Raw genomic sequence first — 23714 nt, 5'->3', positions numbered from 1 at the left:
GACAGAGCAATGTGTCTATAGTAGGGTGGCCTTCTTAGAGCTCTCCTTTCACAAACGGTTATCCTGATTTCTTTCTGGCAACTTGGCATGAGCTAGTTATCTGAACAGAGGAGTCACAGTTGAAACCATGCTTCTTTTAGAATACTTGTAGGCATCTTTATAATGGTGTTTCCTTGAATGCCCTATTGAGAACAAGCCATGGGGAACAAGATAGTAATCAGCACTGCTTGCCCACCTCTGCTTCAGTTTCACTCTCCACACTCCTATCTTGAGTTCCTGCTCTGACTTCCATCAGTGATGAAGTATGGCCTGAAAATTGCAATATAAATTCTTTATCAAGTTGCTTCTGGGTATGGTGTTTAATCACAGCAATGGAAACTTAACTAAAACACCCTCTAAATGATATGTGGAACTAATGAAAGATAAAGTATCTAAAACAACTTCACAGAATGTTCACAAATGGACATTATCACTACCTGTTAAATCTCCTTTGATAACTTTATTCACAAGCAATGTGAACTTTAGTCTTATTTAATTCAGATTTGAAATAAGGTTCTAAATACACTTACCCTGTAATAGGTGAGGGCTAGTAGTTAGATGTGTGAACTAAACTTTGGCAATATTCATGGTAGCATAATTAATATAGCAATGATGTGGTATGGTTGCTCAAGTACCTCCAAATACATATAGAGACTGGTTGCCTGCCTATCTCTGTATTTTTATAGAGTAGACCTTAACAGGCACCAATAGTCTTCTATTTTAAAGGAGCTAGTCCCATCCCATAGTATATTCTGGAGCACAGCCTCCCAATTTTATCCATTCAAAATAAGATTTATCTTGACCTGAGAAATTTTATGTTACCTTAAATATCTAGACTATGTATACAAATCAAACGTTTACTAATAATAAATAATAAATTATTTTAAAATAGGTTTTTAGTATGAATATATTTTATCACCATGTAAAGAAGAAAGCAAATTTGCACAATAGTGAGTTGAATGTATTTATGTATTTCTACATGAAGAATTACACCTTGGCTGAATATTTGATGCTACAGGATATGAAGCATCTTCATCATTTTATAGAGTTAATTGATTTTATAGCCATCAATGCTGAGAACAACATCTTGAAATATATAAAATAAATTGTAGAAGTATGTTTATTGGTCACTTTATACATTACAAGAAATTCTATCCTACCACCAAATCAAATTATCATTGAGTGATATTTTTAGGATGGCCAGCTCAGTAACTACAATAACAATTTTTAAAATAAAACCTTCTAATACAATGTAACGCAAAGATATATTAGTGTGATACTTCTGTGTTAGAGAATAATAACAGAGATACCATGTAGTCTCTGTTTAGGAACTAAGTTATTTTAAGAGTATAAAAGTTGTGTACAATAAAAACATTGCCATTGATAACAGAGTCATTTCTATTATGAGCCCATGTTGCAAGAAACATTGGCATGGTATGGTGTAATGATGTATGCACTGAAAACTATCATGGTTGTGGCTTCAGACTCCATGCTGTGATGGAATAATGTAAAGTAACATGCATGCATGGGCATTGCCAGAAATACCTTGGTTATGTTACATATGTGACTGTCAATTAAGTTTTGGACATTGTGCATTCAGAAACCTTTTACTATTGCCAAAACTGGTGTGCGCACGTGTGTGTGTGTGTGTGTGTGTGTCCAAATATGCTCATGAACCAAATTTAAGATGCCATGTTTTAAAGAGAGTGTCATAATCTGATCGGATTTGGAGCCCTGCCAGGTGAAGTGCAGTAAAGAGTATGAACTTAAAAGGGAAAGCATGTTTGGGCAATGTGGAGTACCTGACTTGAGGAAGGTGCAGCCATGTATATGACAGTAGCATATCTGTCTTTTCATATAGAAGAGATGGGATTTAATTAATGTTAAGTCTATGGGCAGATCTAACAGTGTCTAGGAAGAGGCTGCTGAGTTCTGTGAGTGCTGTGTATAACCCAATGCCTTCCAATATGTGCAGCTCATAGGCAGGGAAGTCACAGACCACAGCTTGTTCTAGAGAAGAAAAAGAAGAGGATCCATAGCCAGAGGGATACTGTAGAGTTGTGTTTGATGGAAAGTGGAAAATCTCATATTTGAAGTGTTTGACCTAGAAAAGAGAGCTTGCTGTTCTGTAGTTTATCTCCTCACTAGACTTATGATCTATATTTGTTTAATATCTTTGAAAAGCATCTTGAATTTAATTAAAAAAATGAGTGAGAAATTAGAGGGACAACATGTTGGCAAGCATAGGTGTGATTGTGATAGCAGGAGCTTCCCTTCCATCCAATTCTACCCCATGTCTTTGAACTTGACAAAAGTGCCAAACAATTACCATGGATGATCTTGACTTTGTCTTGAATATTAAACACCCACATATTCGTTTGGTATCATTGCCTCAGAGTATTTTGTACCCAGGCTGCCAATATGTAGAAGACAACAATAGCATGGGTGTAACTTTGAGTAAAATTCTGAAAAAGACATGTATATGGAAATACAATGGCTTTTTGGTAATCTTTTTAATTCACTAAAAACTTAGTTAAGGCCTATAAGTAGATACAGAAACCATATAAATTCCTTAGAAAATTAGCATTTTCTGGTACAAATTTATCATTTTTACATTCCCAGCACCAGGAATCTGGATTCAATAACAACCATTTCTCCTATAGAGAATCATGCTTTCCACTTCCTCCTCTCCCCTTCTTCCCCTTCTTCCCCTTCTTCCCCTTCTTCCCCTTCTTCCCCTTCTTCCCCTTCTTCCCCTTCTTCCCCTTCTTCCCCTTCTTCCCCTTCTTCCCCTTCTTCCCCTTCTTCCCCTTCTTCCCCTTCTTCCCCTTCCCTTTCCCCTTCCCCTTCCCCTTCCCCTTCTTCTTCTTCCCCTTCCCCTTCCCCTTCTTCTTCTTCTTCTTCTTCTTCTTCTTCTTCTTCTTCTTCTTCTTCTTCTTCTTCTTCTTCTTCTTCTTCTTCTTCTTCTTCTTCTTCTTCTTCTTCTTCTTCCTCTTCTTCTTCTTCCTCTTCTTCCTCTTCTTCCTCTTCTTCCTCTTCTTCCTCTTCTTCCTCCTCCTCCCCTTCCTCTCTTCCTCCTCCTCTTCCTTCTCCTCTTCCTCCTTCTTCTTGTTTTAATCAAGAAGATTATCTTTCACCCAGAGTTCTATTGCTCCAATGTTAATTGTTTATTTATGCAAATAAATGAAATCTCCTGAATCTCAGTGTTAACAAAAAAAAAAAATCTAATTTAGAATTCTTGCACACATCTAAAACTTAACAAATTAATACCACAGCTACCAATTGGTTATATATATATATTTTTATATTTAGGTTAGAATACAGAAAGAAAATTGCAGATTGCCAAAAAGAAGTTACAAAGTTTGGAAAAATTCAGAAAGCTTTATGCTTGTGTTTAAGTTGTAAAAAGACCCATGGATATGTTAGCTTGTTTTCTTTTATCATTTTGACTTTTCAAACATATATACAATGTAATATAATCATATTTATCTCATCAATACTCTCCTACTCCTGCCCACTCTTCCTGATTCATTTCTTCCCAACTACTCCCTCTCCCATATTCTATGTCTCTCTCCTCTCTCTGCCTCTATCTCTGTCTCTTTATGTGTCTGTGTCTGTGTCTGTGTCTGTGTCTGTGTCTGTGTCTGTGTCTGTGTCTGTGTCTGTGTCTGTGTCTGTGTCTGTGTCTGTGTCTGTGTCTGTGTCTGTGTCTGTGTCTGTGTCTGTGTCTGTGTCTGTGTCTGTCTGTCTGTCTGTCTCTCTCTCTCTCACTTTTTCTCAGCAAGTACTGTGCAAGTTGTTATAGCTTTCTGTTACTATGACAATACACATACAATAAACAACTTAAAGCCTGAAGAGTTTAGTTTGGTTAATTAGTTTGCAAGCTTCAATCCCTGGTTTTTCCATCCTATTACTTTGGCCCAGTATGTTAGAGAGGATGCATGTGCTAGAAGAAGATGCTCATTTCCTGGCATTGAGGAAGCAAAGATAAAGAGGAGAGCCTCAAATCCAAATATACATTTCAAGGGTACAGCCTCAATAAATGACTGATTCTAGCAGTCTCTACCCCAACAAGATTTTATACACCTCCCAACAGTAAGCAAATTGGTGTACAAGCTTTAATGATATGGACTTTTATGGGACAGATCATATATATATGGTAGTGATAATTTGTGCTATAAGCAGATAAATATGATTTCTACCTGAAATTTCTCTTTTTCATTTTTCATATGGAGAAAATGTTCATTTCTTGAAGTATCTATTTATTTATCTTATGCTGTTATGCTTGGTAATGAATAATTCTAAAATATAAATTACTTTGCAACTAGCCTGCCTGGCAGGGATGGATGTATTCTGAAGAGACACGTATTCTCTCTCTTTGATTATCACAGTATAGAAAGATGGGCCCCAAGAAATTGGAAGTTCCCCCAGGAAATCTGCTAAGAGAGGAAATGAAATGGCTGAAGCCTGGGAGGGATCTAGAGGAGGAGCTTGTTTCCTGGAAATGAGATTTACAAATGTCAACTGAGTTAGCAGAAGAGAAGGAATTTGCAGGAAAGACTGGGAGCTGGAAAGATGGTGGACAGAGGACTACACCTTGCTGGGCTGTTCAGTTATGAATATTTTCTGTTCTCTAGTTAAACTCTGCCCTCTTGTTAGTGGGAATCCTCAAAATAGATTTGGGGAAGCCCCTGGATCACTTTGTCCCTCTTCCCAGGGTAGCCACAGTAAACACAATCTCCTTTTTGTGACCTTCACTATTGAGTCCTTTAACTGACTTAATTAAGGGTGGGTGGCTGAACCAGGCATATTGGATCACAAGCTGTGACACCTAAGTTGGGTAACAACTTCAACCAAATGTTTACTGCTTGTCTCTATTACATATTTGAAATGGATTAACCTAATGCTCTTTGCTCCATTTTTCATTCTTTCAGTAACCTGGATAGACCAGAAAGGTTCAGTCTTAGACTCCTGGATCATTGCAAAGGCCAGAATAGGCTTACCACGTCATATTCCAAACTAAGTCATAGATCTGATGTCACTCTGTAGGGTAGGAAGGCAGACAGAGGAGCCCTTAGTCACAGATGAAAATTCACTCAAGGCCATTGTGATTAAATACATCCTAAAAATATTTTGTCTAGTCTGATTGTCTCTTCAACTACTTGACTGATTTATCTGTCCTGGGTTTTACCAACTCACCAGTATTTCATCATTTGTTGTTATGTCTTTAGATTTTTGGTAAATTCATATTATTTGTTTATAAGTAGTTTGGCAAATTGAAATAAATTAATATACAGTCAATGATTTGATTTTCAAAAGAAATGATAATATTTCCTTCTTTCTTTCTCGAAGACCTTTAATATACCACTCCAGGGCATATACCCAGAAGATGCTTCAATGTGTAATAAGGGCACATGCTCCACTATGCTCACAGCAGCCTTATTTATAATAGCCAGAAGTAGGAAAGATCCCAGATGTCCTTCAATGGAGGAATGGATACAGAAAATGTGGTACATTCACACAATGGAGTATTACTCAGCTATTAAAAACAATGATTTTATCCAGTTCTTAGGCAAATGGATAGAACTAGAAAATATCATCCTGAGTGAAGTAACCCAATCATAAAAGAGCATACATGGTATGGTATTAGCCCAGAAGCTCAGAATATCCAAGATACAATTCACAAACCATATGAAGCTCAAGAAGAAGGAAGACCAAAGTGTGGATACTTTGGTCCTTCTTGAAAGGGGGAACAAATTACCCATAGGAGGAGATACAGATACAAAGTGTGGAACAGAGACTGAAGGAAAGGCCATCCAGAGACTGCCCCACTGGGGGATCCATCCTATATACAGTCACCAAACCCAGATTCTACTTTCTTTCTCTAAGACCTTTAATATACCACTCCAGGGCATACACCCAGAAGATGCTTCAACGTGTAATAAGGACACATGCTCCACTATACTCACAACAGTCTTATTTATAATAGCCAGAAGTGGGAAAGAGCCCAGATGTCCTTCAATGGAGGAATGCCAACAAGTGCTTGCTGACAGAAGCCTGCTATAGCTGTCTCCTGAGAGGTTCTACCAGTGCCTGACAAATACAGAGGTGGAGGCTCGCAGCCAACCATTGGACTGAGAACAGGGTACACAATGAAGGAGCTAGAGAAAGGATCCAAGGAGATGAAGGGGTTTGCAGCCCCATAGGAGGAACAACAATATGAACTCAGCAGTACCTCCAGAGCTCCCAGGGACTAAACCACCAATCAAGGAGTACATATGATGGGACTCATGGCTCCAGCTGTGTATGTAGCAGAGGATGGTCTTGAAAGTCATCAATGGGAGGAGAGGCCCTTAGTCTTGTGAAGGCTCTATGTCTCAGTGTAAGGGAATGCCAGGGCCAGGAATTGGGAGTGGGTGGGTTGGTAATCGGGGGAGGGAGGAGGGAGTAGGAGGTTTTCAAAGGGGAAACCAGGAAAGGGGATAACATTTGAAATGTAAATAAAGAAGTTATCTGAGAAAAAATAAAAAGGATTAAAGAGAAAATTATGCAAAATTTTCTGAACTCTGAAGAGAATTAAAGTTCACACACAGCCAGTGACCCTATGACCCTACTACCTGAGATGAAGAACCTCATGGGTTCTGGGCACGGATCACAAAACCACCTCACTTCAGAGGAACGATCAACAAACCCTAGATTAAATACTTGTTTGGTCTCCCTTCATTGATCTTAAAAACAAGTCTCCAAATGACTAAACTGTTTCCCAGTAACCATGTCCTAGAAGAAAGCAAAGCCAAACCAAAACAAACAAAAACGTGGGAACAAAATACATGTAGTTCTCAATAGATTAAAATTAACCATGAGAAGACTCAGTCAGTCCAAACTAACTCAGATGTATAGATACTAGAATCAAAGGATGAGCACATTAAAAATTATTCTAACTTTGTTCTATGTGCTTAGAAAGATAAAAGGAGGATTGTAAAGAATTCATATAAAAAATTAAGATGCAAACTACAGATTAAAAATAATAAAAATAATAAAAGTTTTACTGTATGGTACTCCTGGTAGTTTAGATTTTATGGGAAAATCTGAGTGTTTTTCAAATCATAACAACCACAACTCTGCAAAGTATTGCAGAAGAGAAGAAGCTGTTCAATAACATCATGTGGTTCTGTTTACTGTTAATTGAAGTCTTTAAAGGAGAGGGGGAAGGGCTGGAGTGATGACTCAGGGATTAAGAGTACTTACTGCTGAGTAATATTCCACTGTGTACATGTACCACATTTTCTTTATCCAGTCTTCATTTGAGGGACATCTATGTTGCTTCCAGATTCTGGCTATTATGAATAAACCTGCTATGAACATACTTAAGCAAGTGTCCTTGTGTATGGTGGAAATCATTTGGGAATATGCTCAGGAGTGGTCTAGCTGGGTCTTGAAGTAGAACTATTTCCAGTTTTCTGAGAAACTGCCAAATAGATTTTCAAAATGGTTGTACAAGTTTGCACTCCCACCAGCATGCTCACCAGCATGAGCTGTCCTTTGAGTTTTTGCTCTTAGCCATTCTAATTGGTGTAAGATGGAATTTCAGAGTCATTCTGAATTGCACTTCACTGATAACTAAGGACACTGAACATTTCTTTAAGTGATTCTTGGCCATTAGAAATTGGTTTGTTGAGAATTTTCTGTTTAGTTCTCTACCCCATTTTTTTTTATAGGTTATTTGGTTTATTGATGTCTAGTTTCTTGAGTTCTTTATATATTTTGTTATCAGCCCTTTGCCAGTTGTAGGGTTGATAAAGATCTTTTCCCATTATGAAGGCTGCCATTTTATCTTTTTGTCAGTGTGCTTTGCCTTACAGAAAAATTTCAGTTTCATGAGGTCTCACTTATTAATTGTTGATCTTAGTCCATGAGCTATTGGTGTACTGTTCAGGAAGATTTCTCCTGTACAAATGAGTTCAAGGCCATTCACCATTTTTTCTATTACAGTGGAGTACTACTCAGCTATCAAAATATTGACATCATGAAATTTCCAAGCAAATGGATGGAACTAGAAAAGATGGTCTTGAATGAAGCATAACCCAGACCAAGAAAGACATAGCATATACTCACTTATAAGTGGATATTAACTATAAAGTACAGTATAACCATGCTACTATCCACAGACCCAAGTAGCTAAGTAACAAGGAGGGCCCAGAGGAGGATGTGTGAATCTCATTCAGAAGGGGAAACAAAATAGACATTGGTAATATGTTCTGTGAAATATAAAAAGGGTATCCCGCGCTATTGCCATCTAGGCATGGACCAGTGGCCTCTGTCTGTCTCCAGCCTGGCAGGCAGGCCTATACAGCATTCTTTCCTTTTAGTCAGGGCCTGTCTCACTCTCTAGTTCCCACAGCTGGCTGCTGCCACACCAGCCCCACGCTTCCAAATTCACATGGCTGGCTGGGGTGCTCTCTTGCACACCATGCTCTCCTGCCATACCTTTCCCTGGAATCCAGTTGAGTCTCTGTGTAAAGAAAAACACCATATAATCTTAGCTTAGAATTAAGTAACACAATCTCTGGGGCATCTACTCCAGTGAAGTCTGCTTGGTAGGCCTAAAAGCCTGGAAGCAGCCATGAGGCAAAGAGTTTCACAGAAACAACCTCCTGGAAACTTGGCATTCCAATATCCATATACTCAAACCCTGTCCCTGCGTTAGTTTTGTGTATGGATCCGTGTGCTCTCTTTCAGTATTGTTTTATTATAAGTGCCTTTAAGGATTGATTTTGACATATAGCTAAGCCTTTGCCAGTGTTCCAATGGTTCCTAGAAAGTCCTTGAAGCTGACACTGAGCTTGGAATTCAGTAAGAATGTTTCCTACTCAGTAACATTCAAATTCACTTCTCATAGAGAGAGTGAAAATAATCAGGTATTACTATTTACTTGAATAGAGCTAGAAAAGCTCAGGGCTAGTCTGCATAGTAATTACTTAGGACAATAGCTGAGTCACACCCAAACACAGGAATACAAAATAGCCTAGGAAATAGGTGGGTTGTTGCATGAAAGGGTTAGTAGAATGGAATTCCCCTGGTGCAGGTTTTTTCACTAGGCCCAGAGGTATAGCATAATCGGGTATTTACTAAAGAATCCCTGGTGGTGAATTTAACAATAGACTAGCATTTCATCAGAGCATTCACCTGGCTCCTGTGTTTAGCTGATCTTTTTAATTAAGGATTGTTCCTATTCTCAGTGGTAAAAGGGGCCTGGTTCCCACCATCTTTTCATGTATGAATTCTTTTTGTTTTGTGTCAATGTAACTTGGTGGATGTGTTTGCCTGGATTTCTTGTTTTTCTTTTGTATTAAAAGTCTTTTGTTCTTTTGGACAAAATACATTCAGATTCCTTGTGTTTGCATCTGTTTGTCAACATTCTCACAGACCCTTGCTCACCTGCAACCAGAAACCCGTTCCCTACAGATAGGAGACCCATTAGAGGTTAGTCTGTGGCAACTGGTCACAAAACCTAAAATCCTAAGTTTGTAAACTAATATATGTTAAAAATCCTCAGGTGGCAAAGACACACTTAAACAGCCAGCCTCCAGCCACTTACCTTGTGCCTCCATGCTCTCTGCTTTCCAAATGGAAGTTCCTTTCTCCTGCCTCCCCTCTTCCTATTCCCAACCCGGAAGTCCCAGATACTTGACCATTGATTGGTCCCTTGAAATCTTTATTCATTAGGGGGAGGTTCTGCCTCAGTGATGGATGTGGACAGAAAGTAGGATGGAGGAGGGGTGAGGATGGGAACATTAGGGATCAAGTAGGGAGAGGGCAGATTGAGAGAGTATAGGAAGAGACAACTGAAGTGGGAAGTGCATCTCTAGGATGAGCTAGAAATCTAGGAAAATGGAAACTACGAGGAATCTGAGTCTGACCCTAGATAATACTCCTAGCAGTGGGGATATGAAACCTGAAACAGCCATCTCCTGCAACAAGGCAAATCTTCTAATGAAGGGATTGAGATAGCAAATGAGCCCTAAAACTTTTGACTCACAATTTGACCTGCATATAAGATATGCATGAATAAAAATGAAGCAGAAATTAAGAGAGTGGGTGAAGAATGACTGGCCCAGATTGAGATCCATGCCATGAGAGGGAACCCACCCATGGCACTATTAATGTTATTTTGCTATACTTACAGACATGCACCTAGAATAACTTTCATCACAGAGGCTTCACAGAGCATCTTATGAAAACAGGTACAAAGACCCACAGCCAAATATCAGGTGGAGCTTAGAGAATCTTGTTGAAGAGGGGAGGAAGGATTGAAGGAGCCAGAAGAGTCAAGGACACCACAAGAAAACTGACATAATCAACTAACCTAGGCCTACAGGGGCTCACAGAGACTTAACTTCCAACAAGAGACCATATATGATATGAATGTAGGCCCTCTTCACAGATGTAACAGTTGTGCAGCTCAGGCTTCATGTGGGATGGCTCACAGCAACAGGGGCTGTCTCTGACTCTGTTGCCTGGTTTTGGATCCCTTTACTCTAACGAGGCTGTCTTGTCTAACCTTAATAGAAGATGCAGCTAGTATTACTGCAACTTGATATGCCAAGGCAGGTTGATATTTATGGGAGGCCTCCTATTTTCTGAGGAGAAAAGGAGGAGTTGTGGATGGAGGGAGGTAAAAGGGAGGAACTGGAAGAAGAGGAATGAGAGAAAGATGCCATCAGGATGTAAAATTGACTAATTAATTAATTAGAAAATAGTACTGACTACTCTTGGAGAGGAAGTAAGAAACTCCAGTTTCAGGGCATCTAGAACCTTCTTCTGATTCCCTTGAGCACTACACACACATGGTTCACATACACACCTGCAATAAAATACTCACACACTAATCAAAATAAATATTTTTAAAGAAAAAAAAAGGAGAAATTATTTGAATGAAAACTATAAATCTCCCAAATACAGCAAACCTGAAACACAGAGATCATTAAGAAAATGGGATTCAGGTCTATTGTATTCAGGGTGTTTATAACTAGTGGAAAATATCTTAAACATAGGCCTAGGATTGTCATGATGCCCCTAGAAAACAAAGCTTCTCACCAGAAACAATACCAACAAATAGATTGTAAATTAGCACCCTTCAATGTAATGAAACTGGGCTTGCCGTGTGGTGAGCAGCTGAAAGGGGAAGACAGTGGTGGAGAGAGAAGATAAGAGAAAGAGAGAAATGGGGTGATATGGGAGATGGAGTCCTTGGAACTGCAACCTGTGTTCCACAATTCCAATAAGAACTTTACAGGAAGCTGCGGTCTGTGGGATTTGGTTTGCTGTATGCGTCTGGAGAAAAAGGAACAGAAGTGGAGGAAGACTGAAATAGAAAACAATGAAATGAGTTAGCCTACTCCTTTTCAATGTCATAAATATGCTACTTAAGTAACTCAGCAATTCTTTTTTTCTGCAAAGTTATAACAGCAACCCAAGTGTATTACCTATTCACTTTCCCAGTGTTGCTGGTGATAGGGATTTTTGGGAAATTATACGTCCTGCAATACATAATATATATATGATATATATTATATACATATGACATGTATATATATATATATGACATGTATATATATGACATATATATATCATGTGTATGCTATATATGACACTCATATATATATGTGTGTATATATATGACACATATATATGACACTCATATATATGTGTGTATATATATATATATATATCATAGTTTGAAAGCAAAGTTATATCATTTTCCCTCTAAGATAATCTCTCTCTCTCTCTCTTTCTCTCTTTCTTGTGTGCACATGTGTGCTTTTTCTCTCTTCTAGACCCTCCATATCCTTCTTAATATTTTATGTGATATGATAGGCAAGGTAAGCCCTTGGGGATTTGAATCGGAGTGAGAACGGAGTCAGAAGCACTCCCTGCATCTTTGGAGTACAACTAATCAGAGTTCCTTCCTTTCCCTTAAGGAAACCATGACCAGATTGTTGAGTATATGGTGCAGTTGGCCATAATGCTTCTAAGAAGAGCCATGCTTTTATCAGTTCTGTTGAAAAGACAAAGTATTAAATTCTTCAGCAGCAATTCCCTAAGGTAAAGAGAGGAAATTCCACTTTTGAAACATGGAAAATATCCCCAGCACTAAGCTATTTTAGAAAGCTGTGGTTGAGTCCTTCATCTGAAGAACCAGTCACAGAACAGCTGTCACCCATAAGTACATTTTCCAGCAATGCGGTAATGGGTGAGTCCCAGAATCGGCCCAGTTGGCTTCATTCCAAGTGTGGACCAAGACATTTACAATTCATAGAATTATAGTACTGAGAAACATACATGTTTCAACCTTCCAATCCCACCTACATATGAACAGGGATGAAAACATTACTGTTTTATAAAGTAGTTGTTGCAGTATTTTGAGTCATATCAATTGTAAAAACTGTCCTTTTCATGTCGAACTAAAACCTCTTTTCAGTTCCTACTCTGAAGAAATGGATATTTAGCACTGCCTTCTGTATTCTGGAGATTGTTTTCTTTTCTATGTTAGATTAAACCCACCTGGCCAAAGGGTGTCAATGTGGCTATCAAAGAGAAATGTAAGAAGTGGGAGGGCACCCGATTATGGAAAGAGAAAAGTTTATGGTAGTGTTGAATCATACTTACAGAGACCAAGACACAATATCTGGGCAAAGTATTCTGAATAATTATGCTGTAACAGCAGGCATGAATTAATATTATCTTGAACATCCATGAATATCTCAATAAAGTTAAGAAAAATAATCCTTGGACATGAACTCACCAAAACAGTGCCTATTCCCTGCGATCATAGAGAAAGCCTTTGCTTGCCTTCATTAGCACTCCCACGACACAGATGAACACATACCTGGGTATGGATACCCACCTGAGGATGTATAATATGGTCACAATAATCAATAGATCTAAATAAACTTAAGACTTACAGTGTGGGCTGAAGTGAAGCCCCTTGTTTTAGGTGCAGACGCGATTTAGCCAGCATCATTTTAAGACACTTCCACAGACTCTCTGAGGGTGGGAACCCTGTGAAGGAGCCTGGATCTTGAGTTTGTTTCTTCAGTCAAAGTCACATGGGAGAACCATGGACCAGAAGCAGTCCCAGGAGACTATGTGAGCAAATGGGAAGTTTTGCAGTGTTACTATTCTGAAAGTAGGTTCTTTTCACAGAGCAGTAAGTCTAAAACAAGCAGCATCGATCCAAGGCCAGGAAACACCAGGATCATACTTTTCAAAGACCATTTCAACAGACTCAAAATCTGAAGATTTATGCATAGAATAATATTATTGGTACACTAATAACATTATTAGTACAACTATACTAATTAGTGATTTTGCTACATTATCGATAGCATAATCATTTGTTATAGCATGAATTTAAAATTATTTAAATCCCCAGTATTACTGAATTCAAAAGATTATATATTTTCAGTATGAATGTTAAGCAAATATTACAAATATAGAGAAAATATTCATGCATATTAAAAGAAATCCATGGTATCTCACAGATAACAACTATTTAATCTTTTTTGTTGTTGTTGGTTTTTGTTTTTTTCGAGACAGGGTTTCCCTGTATAGCCCTGGCTGTCCTGGAACTCACTTTTGTAGACCAGGCTGGCCTCTAACTCAGAAATCTGCCTGCCTCTGCCTCCCAAGTGCTGGGATTAAAGGCATGTGCCACCACCGCCCGACACATCTATTTAATCTTTAAAAACTGACAAACTAGAGCAATGGAATAGGGGGAGTAATATTCAGTACCAAGAAATAGCCACCAGAAACCAGAGATAACTATAATGTAGCAAACAAGCAAGAAAGAGTGGATCACATCTTCCATCTCTAAGAGCCTTTGTTACCCAGGGTGTGGAAACAGATGAACTGAATGGTAAGTTCAGAGACTCCTCTCAGATAGTGTTCCAGCATACACCTTTTTCTAAGACTGTGTTTCTAGCATTAAGAGTACAGTGGTTAGGGAAAGCCCATGTATCATCTCCATGCAATGCTGAATACAGTAACTTCATTTGCTGCAACATTTCTTCATCCAAAATGATCTAGAATAAACATGTTTTGAAGCTCAGAGTGAATGCAGAGAACAATTACATCTTTCTTTTAAATGTTTTATTGTTCTCTTAGTTTAAGATTATATTAACATAAATATTTTTCATGCATTTAATACTAGACTTGTATCTCTTTAGCCTCCTCATAGACTTGAAGCTTGAATCTTTGCAATTCTATTCTGGAATAGATTCTCACCATTCTAGCAAGGAAAAATTAAACAAAGATGTAACAATATCTCCAATTTGAAAATATAGCATTTAATTAAAGGAATAAATTATATTTAGTGAGTTTCTGGTTTCTTTTTCCCCCAGTTTTATGTTTTCCAGTAATAGATTTTTTTATTTCATTTTCCATTTTGCTTTGTTTTGACAAACATTACTAAAAATGGCCATCTAGAAGCAAAGTCAGAGACACTTTAGGCATCCTAGAATTTTAATGATGGTCTAACTAATCTGCCTCCATCATTGTTCAGAGACTAATAAATAATTAATAATAATAATAATAATAATAATAATAGCAGGCTAAACTCCACTTACAAAGCATGTTTTGTGTGTCATATGTATTAATGTATGATGTGCATACATGTGTATGCATATTCACATTGTTCTGTTATATGTGTTTGGACATATATGTGGATAGATGGACATGTTTGTGTATGTGTGTATGTGTGGTGTGTGTGTGGTATGTATGTGTGTGTAAGTGTGTGCATATATGTAGTATGAGCCAGACTTTACATATGTCTTTCTCAATTTGCTTCAACCCTTCTACATATTGACACAGGCTCTTTTATTGGAACTAAAATGCATGGATTGGGCTAATCCAGCAAGCAAGATCCTCTTTTCCCAGATTCCCATCTAGAATCACAGGTGGTCTGCTGTGTCCATCTTCATTTACATTCGAGCTGAGGATTCAGACTCAGGCTCTTACTTTTACATGCAGATAACCCTGAATCAACTGAGACCTTTGTTCAGCAGTAGTAACACTTTATAAAATATAAGTTGTATATGTTTTATCCTTAGGGGACATTCTTAACTCATATCATAGTTTTTCTTGTACAATAGGATATGCTTCATTCAAGAATCCCATCATGGAAAGAATTCTCAATGATAGAACAGTGGGTTCATAGATTAAAAATCTTTAACTTACGCTCAGAAACAATAAAACAAACATATCAGTAGCCAAATGTTTAAAGCAGTTCCACCTGTCTTTATTCGCAAAGTGTTTGGGACACAGAAAGTCAAGAGGCAATAGAAATCCATTTGACTGCATGGTATTAACTGACATGCACTATAAAGGACACTGGTCACTGAGGTTACCCAACTTTGTAACCCACTCCAACTTATCCATAATGTTGTTGCTATTTCAAATGCTAGTCAACATGCATTACTTTAACCCTAAAGAAAAGATTCGTTTTTTCCACACTAATCTGTGAATCACATATTTTATTGCTTGACTTAATGGAAGAATCAGAAAGGGAGATTTAAGTTCTGCACGAGAGTGGGAGATTTTAAGATGCTAGACCACGGTCATTTTTAGCCAAGGGTCAATTGCAGTTCTTGGCTTACTTAAAGAGAACAAACAGATGACATAGTATTCACAAACTGGTTAAAACTGGAATTTCTTCCATTTTAAGAAAGTAAATCATGAGTATTCTTAAACCCCAGTAATGTGATCAGTGTAGAAACTTTTGGACAGAACATAACCTTACTCAGAGAAAAGTATAAGATAGACCATGTAGTTACGCAATCTATATGTCTTCCTTCAGGATTTGTGTCCAGTCTCCTCTGTCACCAGTCTCTACAACTCCAATCAAGGGTGCAGTTTTACTCTTCGGTTTGTTCTATTCTCACAATCGTTCATTCATTAGGCTTTGAATAAGAGACTAGTACTCCAACATGTATAAATATACCAAAAATGTGAATTTTATCTGAGTTCTAGAATTTTAGCTGCATCTAGAAAGTAAAACATCAACCAAATGACAATTATTAGCTGAAATAAATAAAAAAAATGGCTATTTAACATTTAAGAAGCTAATGACTATATTTGTTCAAGCATTCCTTGGGGTTTTATTCTTTTTTTATTAGATATTTTCTTTATTTACATTTAAAATGTTATCCCCTTTCCTGGTTTCTCCTCTGAAAATCTCCTATCCCCTACCACCACATCTTGCTCCCCCAAGCCTCCCACCCATAATCCTGGTCCTCTTATTCCCCTATACTGGGGCATACATCCTTCACAGGACCTAGGACCTCTCCTACTACTGTGGTGACCTACTAGGCCATCCTCTGCTACATATACAGCTAGAGTTTGTTTGTTTGTTTGTTTGTTTTTGATTGGTGATTTAGTTTCAAGGAGCTCTGTGGGGTACTGGTTAGATCATATTGATGTTCCTCCTTTGGGGTTTCAAATCACTTTTTCTAGCTCCCAAATTGGGAACCATGTGCTCCATACAGTGGATGATTGTGAGCATCCAATACTGTATTTGCCAGGCACTGGCAGAGCCCCTCAGGAGACAGCTATATCAGGCTCCTGTCCACAAAGCTCTTGTTGGCATCTCCCATAGTTTCTGAGATTGGTAGTTGTTTATAGGATGGATCCCCAAGTGGGGCAGTCTCTGGATGGTCGTTCATTCAGTCTCTGCTCCAAACTTTGTCTCTGTAACTCCTTCCATGGGTATTTTGTTCCCCCTTCTAAGAAGGATCATGAACATCTGGGCTAATATCGACTTATCAGTGAATGCATAGCATGTGTGTTCTTTTGTGATTGGGTTACCTCACCAGGATGATATCCTTCAGATTCATCCATTTGTCTAAGAATTTTATAAATCCATTGCTTTTAATAGCTGCATAGTACTCCATTGTATAAATGTACCATATTTTTTTTTATCCATTCCTCTGTTGAGGGATATCTGGTTCTTTCCAGCTCCTGCCTATTATAAATAAGGCTGCTATGAACATAGTGGAACATATGTCCTTATTACAAGTTGGAGCATCTTCTGGGTATATGCCCAGGAGTGGTATTGCTGGATCTTCAGGTAGAACTATGCCCAATTTTCTGAGGAATTGCCAAACTGATTTCCAGAATGGTTGTACCAGCTTGCAGTCCCACCAACAATGGAGGAGTGTTACTATTTCTCTACATCCTCACCAGCATCTACTGTCACCTGAATTTTTGATCTTAGCCATTCTGATTGGTATAAGGTGGACTCTCAGGGATGTTTTGATTTGCAATTCCCTGATGATTAAAGATGTTGAACTTTTTTAGGTGCTTCTCAGCCATTTGGTATTCCTCAGTTGAGCATTCTTTGTTTAGCTCTGTTCCCCATTTTTAATGGGTTGTTTCATTTTCTGAAGTCCAACTTCTTGAGTTCTTTATATATATTGGATATTTATCCCCTATCAGATTTAGACTTGGTAAAGATCTTTTCCCTATCTGTTGGTTGCCTTTTGGTCTTATTGACAGTGTCCTTTGCCTTACAAAAGCTTTGCAATTTTATAAGGTCCCATTTATCGATTCTTGATCTTACAGCCCAAGCCATTGGTGGTTCAGGAAACTTTCCCCTGTGCCCATATCTTCAAGGCTCTTCCCCACTTTCTCTTCTATAAGTTTTAGTGTCTCTGGTTTTATTAGAGTTCTTTGATCCACTTAGACTTCAGCTTTGGACAAGAAGATAAGAATGGATCAATTTGCATTCATTTAAATGCTAACCTTCAGTTGAGCCAGCACCATTTGTTGAAGATGCTGCCTTCTTTCCACTGGAGCGTTTTAGCTCCTTTGTCAAAGATCAAGTAACCATAGGTATATGGGTTCATTTCTGGATCTTCAATTCTGTTCCATTGATCTACCTGTCTGTCATTGTACCAGTACCATACAGTTTTTATCACAATTGTTCTGTAGTACAGATTGAGGTCAGGGATGGTGATTCCACCAGAGGCTCTTTTATTGTTGAGAATAGTTTTTGCTATCCTAGGATTTCTGTGATTCCAGATGAAATTTACAAATTGCCCTTTCTAACTCTGTGAAGAATTGAGTTGGAATTTTGATGGTGATTGCATTGCATCTGTAGGTTGTTTTTGGCAAGATAGCCATTTTTACTATATATTTTTAATATTTTTTATTACGTATTTTCCTCAATTACATTTCCAATGCTATCCCAAAAGTCCCCCATACCCCCCCCACTTCCCTACCCACCCATTCCCATTCTGTTGGCCCTGGCATTCCCCTGTATTGGGGCATATAAAGTTTGCAAGTCCAATGGGCCTCTCTTTCCAGTGATGGCCGACTAGGCCATCTTTCGATACATATGCAGCTAGAGACAAGAGCTCCGGGGTACTGGTTAGTTTATCATGTTGTTCCCCCTATAAGGTTGCAGATCCCTTTAACTCCTTGGGTACTTTCTCTAGCTTCTCCATTGGGAGCCCTGTGATCCATCCAATAGCTGAATGTGAACATCCACTTCTGTGTTTGCTAGGCCCCGGCATAGTCTCACAAGAGACAGCTATATCTGGGTCCTTTCAGCAAAATCTTGCTAGTGTATGCAATGGTGTCAGCGTTTGGAAGCTGATTATGGGATGGATCCCTGGATATGGCAGTATCTAGATGGTCCATCCTTTCATCACAGCTCCAAACTTTGTCTGTGTAACTCCTTCCATGGGTGTTTTGTTCCCAATTCTAAGGAGGGGCATAGTATCCACACTTTGGTCTTCATTCTTCTTGAGTTTCATGCATTTAGCAAATTGTATCTTGTATCTTGGGTATCCTAAGTTTTGGGCTAATATCCACTTATCAGTGAATACATATTGTGTGAGTTCCTTTGTGATTGTGTTACCTCACTCAAGATGATGCCCTCCAGGTCCATCCATTTGGCTAGGAATTTCATAAATTCATTCTTTTTAATAGCTGAGTAGTACTCCACTGTGTAAATGTACCATAATTTCTGTATCCATTCCTCTGTTGAGGGGCATCTGGGTTCTTTCCAGCTTCTGGCTATTATAAATAAGGCTACTATGAACATAGTGGAGCATGTGTCCTTCTTACTGGTTGGGCATTTTTACTATATTAATCCTGCCAATCAGTGAGCATAGGAGATCTTTCCATCTTCTGAGATCTTTGATTTCTTTCTTGAGAGACTTGAAGTTCTTATCATATAGATCTTTGACTTCCTTAGAGTCACTCCAAGGTATTTTATATTATTTGTGACTATTTTGAAGGTTGTTGTTTCAGTAATTGCTTTCTCAGCCTGTTTATTCTTTGTGTAGAGAAAGGCCACTGATTGGTTTGAGTTAATTTTGTATCCAGGTACTTCACTGAAGATTTTTATCAGGTGTAGTTCTTTGGTGGAATTTTTGGGATCAGTTATATATATTATCATATCATCTGCAAAGAGTGATATTTTGACTTCTTCCTTTCCAATTTGTAAATCTTTGATCTCCTTTTGTTGTCTAAGCACTCTGGCTAGGACTTCAAGTACTAAATTGAGCAGGAAGGGAGTGAGAGGGCACCTTTGTCTAGTCCCTGATTTTAGTGGGATTGTTTCCAGTTTCTTTCCATTTAGTTTGATGTTGGCTACTGGTTTGCTGTATATTGCTTTTATTATGTTTAGGTATGGGCCTTGAATGCCTGATCTTTTCAAATCTTTTATAATGAAGGGGTGTTGGACTTTGTAAAATGCTTTCTCAATATCTAATGAGATGATCATGCAGTTTTTGTCTTTGATTTTGTTTATAGTGTGGATTATGTTGACAGATTTCCGTATATTTAACCATCCTTGCATCCCTGGGATGAAGCCTACTTGATCATGATGAATGATCATTTTTATGTGTTCTTGGATTTGGTTTGAGAGTATTTTATTGAGTATTTTTGCATCGATATTCAAAAGGGAAATTTCTGAAGTTCTCTTTCTTTGTTGGGTCTTTGTGTGGTTTAGGTATCAGAATAATTGTGGCTTTGTAGAACGAATTGGATAGAGTACCTTCTATTTCTATTTTGTGGAATAGTTTGAGGAGAGTTAGAATTATGTCTTCTTCTTTGATAAAACTCTGCACTAAACCCATCTGGTTCTGTGGGGATTTTTTTGTTTGTTTGGTTGGTTTTTTTGTTTGTTTGTTTGTTTGTTTGTTTTTTTGTTTTGGATGGGAGACTGTTAATGACTATTTCTATTTCTTTTGGGAATATATGAATGTTTAGACTGCTAATCTGTTCCTGATTTAACTTTTCTACCTGATATATGTTTAGAAAATTGTCCATTTCTTTGAGGTTTTCTACTTTTGTTGAGTATAGGCTTTTGTAATAGGATCTGATGATTTTTTTGGATTTCCTTAGGTTCTGTTGTTATATCTCCCTTTTCATTTCTGATTTTGTTTATTAGAATACTGTGCCTATGCCCTCTAGTGAGTCTGGCTAAGGGTTTATCTATCTTGTTGATTTTTGAAAGAACCAGCTCCTGGTTTGGTTGATTCTTTGAATAGTTCTTTTTGTTTCTACTTGGCTGATTTCAGCTCTGAGTTTGATTATTTCCTGCCTTCTCCTCCTCTTTGGTGAATTTGCTTCCTTTTGTTCTAGAGCTTTTAGGTGTGCTGTCAAGCTGCTAGTGTATGCTTGCTCTAGTTTCTTTTTGTAAACACTCAGAGCTATGACTTTTCCTCTTAGGACTGCTTTCATTGTGTCCCATATGTTTGGGTATGTTGTGGCTTCATTTTCATTAAACTCTAAAAAGACTTTAATTTTTTTCTTAATTTCTTCCTTGATCAAGTTATCATTGAGTAGAGTGTTCTTCAGCTTCCATGTGTATTTGGGCTTTCTATTATTTAAGTTGTTATTGAAGATCAGCCTTAGTCCATGGTGATGTGATAGGGTGCATGGGATTATTTCAATATTTTTGTATCTGTTGAGGCCTGTTTGGTGACCAATTATATAGTCAGTTTTGGAGAAAGTACCATGAGGTGCTGGGAAGAAGGAATATCCTTTTAGGATGAAATGTTCTGTAGATATCTGTAAAATCCATTTGTTTCATATCTCCTGTTAATTTTACTGTGTCTCTGTTTAGATTTTGTTTCCAGGATCTGTCCATTGATGAGAGGTGGGTGTTGAAGTTTCCCACTATTATTGTGTGAAGTGTAATGTGTGCTTTGAGTTTTAGCAAAGTTTCTTTAATGAATGTGGATGTTCTTGCATTTGGAGCATAATTGTTCAGAATTGATAGTTCCTCTTGGTAAATTTTATCTTTGATGTATAAGAAGCGTTCCTCCTTACCCTTTTTTGAGAACTTTATGTTGAAAGTCTTTTTTATTCAATATTAGAATGGCTATTCCATCTTGTTTCTTGGGACCACTTGTTTGTAAATTTGTTTTCCAGGCTTTTACTCTGAGGTAGTATCTGTCTTTGTCCCTGAGTTAGGTTTCTTGTATGCAGCAAAATGTTGGGTCCTGTTTAAATAACCAGTCTGTTAGTCTATGTCTTTTTATTGGGGAATTGAGTCCATTGATATTAAGAGATATTGAGGAAAAGTAATTGTTGCTTCCTGTTATTTTTGTTGTTAAAGTTGGAATTTTGTTCATATGGCTATCTCCTTTAGGTTTGTTGAAAGATTACTTTCTTGCTTATTCTCATGCTTAGTTTCCCTTTTGTTGTTGGAGTTTTCTCTTTTTTATTTTTTGAAGGGGTAGATTTGTGGAAAGATATTGTATAAATTTGCTTTTGTCATGGAATATCTTGGATTCTCCATCTATAGTAATTGAGAGTTTTGCTGGGTATAATAGCCTGGTCTGGTATTTGTGTTCTCTTAAGGTTTGTATGACATCTGCCCAGGATCTTTTGGCTTTCATAGTCTCTGGGGAGATATCAGGTATAATTCTGATAGTTCTGCCTTTATATGTTGCTTGACCTTTTTCCCTTACTGCTTTTAATATTCTTTCTTTGTTTTGTGCATTTGGTGTTTCGATTATTATGTGATGGGAGGAATTTCTTTTCTGGTCCAGTCTATTTGGAATTCTGTAGGCTTCTTGTATGTTCATGGGCATCTCTTTTTTTAGGTTGGGAAAGTTTTCTTCTATAATTTTCTTGAAGATATTTACTGGCCCTTTAAGTTGGAAATCTTCCTTCTTGTCTATTCCTATTATCCTTTGGTCTTCTCATTGTGTCCTCCATTTCCTGGATGTTTCAGGTTAGGATCTTTTTGCATTTTGCATTTTCTTTGATTGTTATATTAATATTTTCTATGGTGTCTTCTGCAGCTAGGTTCTCCCTTCTATCTGATGCATTTTGTTGATTATACTTGCATCAATGGCTCCTGACTTCTTTACATGGATTTCTATTTCCAGAGTGGTCTCCCTTTGTGATTTCTTTATTGTTTCTACTTACATTTTTATATCCTAGATGGTTTTTTACAATTCTTTCACCTGTTTGGATATGTTCTCCTGTATTTCTTTAAGGGAGTTATTTATTTCCTTCTTATAGTCCAAAAAAATGGAACGCTTCACAAATTTGTGTGTCATCCTTGCACAGGGGCCATGCAAATCTTCTATGTATCATTCTAATTTTAGTATATGTGCTGCCAAAATGAGCACAGTTTTATTCTCTCTTTGCTGTTATCAGGAACAGGAACATTGGAAGAAAATTTTTTCACTTGCCTAGTTAGATTTTAATCCATGCACTATTCTATATATTGGGATGTTCTGCATCTCACATTCTGAAAGCAATGAAAATTATTTGTTTGGAATTCCTTTTAGACAAACAGATGGAGTAATTTAGAGAATAAATACAAATATTTGAAGAAATCCCTAAGCAGAAGCAGCATATCTTCTTTAGGACATCAATTATGAATTGATGAATGTGTTTAATAGATAGAAATTATGAACTATTGTCAATAATATCAAATGTATTTTGTCTTTTAAAATAAGCAAAATATTTTAATAATAGGTATTTTGGATTTTAGTTATTGAATTTTTAAATCACCAATAAAATATGCATATGGAAATGACACATGACCTGTAAAAATGAAGCAGCTGGATTATCTCCATGCCCTATAGAAATGCCCTTGTGCTTACCAGATACCACTGTTGCCTATGTTCTCACAAATGTGGAAGCTGCTGCCTACCCATAGCCCACTGGACCTATAGATTAGATCACACTCTATGCAGACACATTCAGTGTCGATAATACATAGATTCTTTGAGGCCAATAATACTATTTAATTAAGGTTACATCATCTCTGGCTTCTAGCACTGTGGCATATACTCAGTATAGTAAGTACTAAGTAAATAACAATTAAGGTTGATGAAATGTATGGATACCAACAAGAGACTGGCTGCTTCCACAATATGGAAAACTTTGTGATCAATGTATCTACATTTCTGAAGAAGACTGTGAACAGCAATTTATTACTTTGCAAATGATGCCAAGCATTGCAAGTTTGGAGTGTTATGTAAACATTCAATTTTAAGATTAAACAAAATACCCGAATTTCACAATTGTCTTCCAAAGAAGCATAGAAATACAGGAAATAAAAGATTCAGTACTAAATCTAAAATTATTGTGCTACAGTCTTCAAATAGATTTTATTATAAGCTGATAAAATCATGTGCTTT

At 37.5% G+C, this 23714-nt stretch overlaps 1 non-coding gene across 1 annotated transcript; it reads right to left on the bottom strand.

Moving 5' to 3' along the window:
• Positions 1-22587: 22587 nt before the first annotated feature.
• LOC115031875 (U6 spliceosomal RNA) lies at positions 22588-22694 on the bottom strand. Its single transcript, XR_003837511.1, has one exon. It is a non-coding gene; the product is annotated as a U6 spliceosomal RNA (small nuclear RNA).
• Between the last annotated feature and the right edge of the window lie 1020 nt (positions 22695-23714).

This window comes from Mus caroli, unplaced genomic scaffold (assembly GCF_978045245.1).
Source record: "Mus caroli unplaced genomic scaffold, Mus_caroli_1 scaffold_10, whole genome shotgun sequence".
NCBI classification, from domain to species: Eukaryota; Metazoa; Chordata; class Mammalia; order Rodentia; family Muridae; genus Mus; species Mus caroli.
Note: the sequence above shows the minus strand (reverse complement) of the source record. Positions and strands in the feature narration are given on the sequence as shown.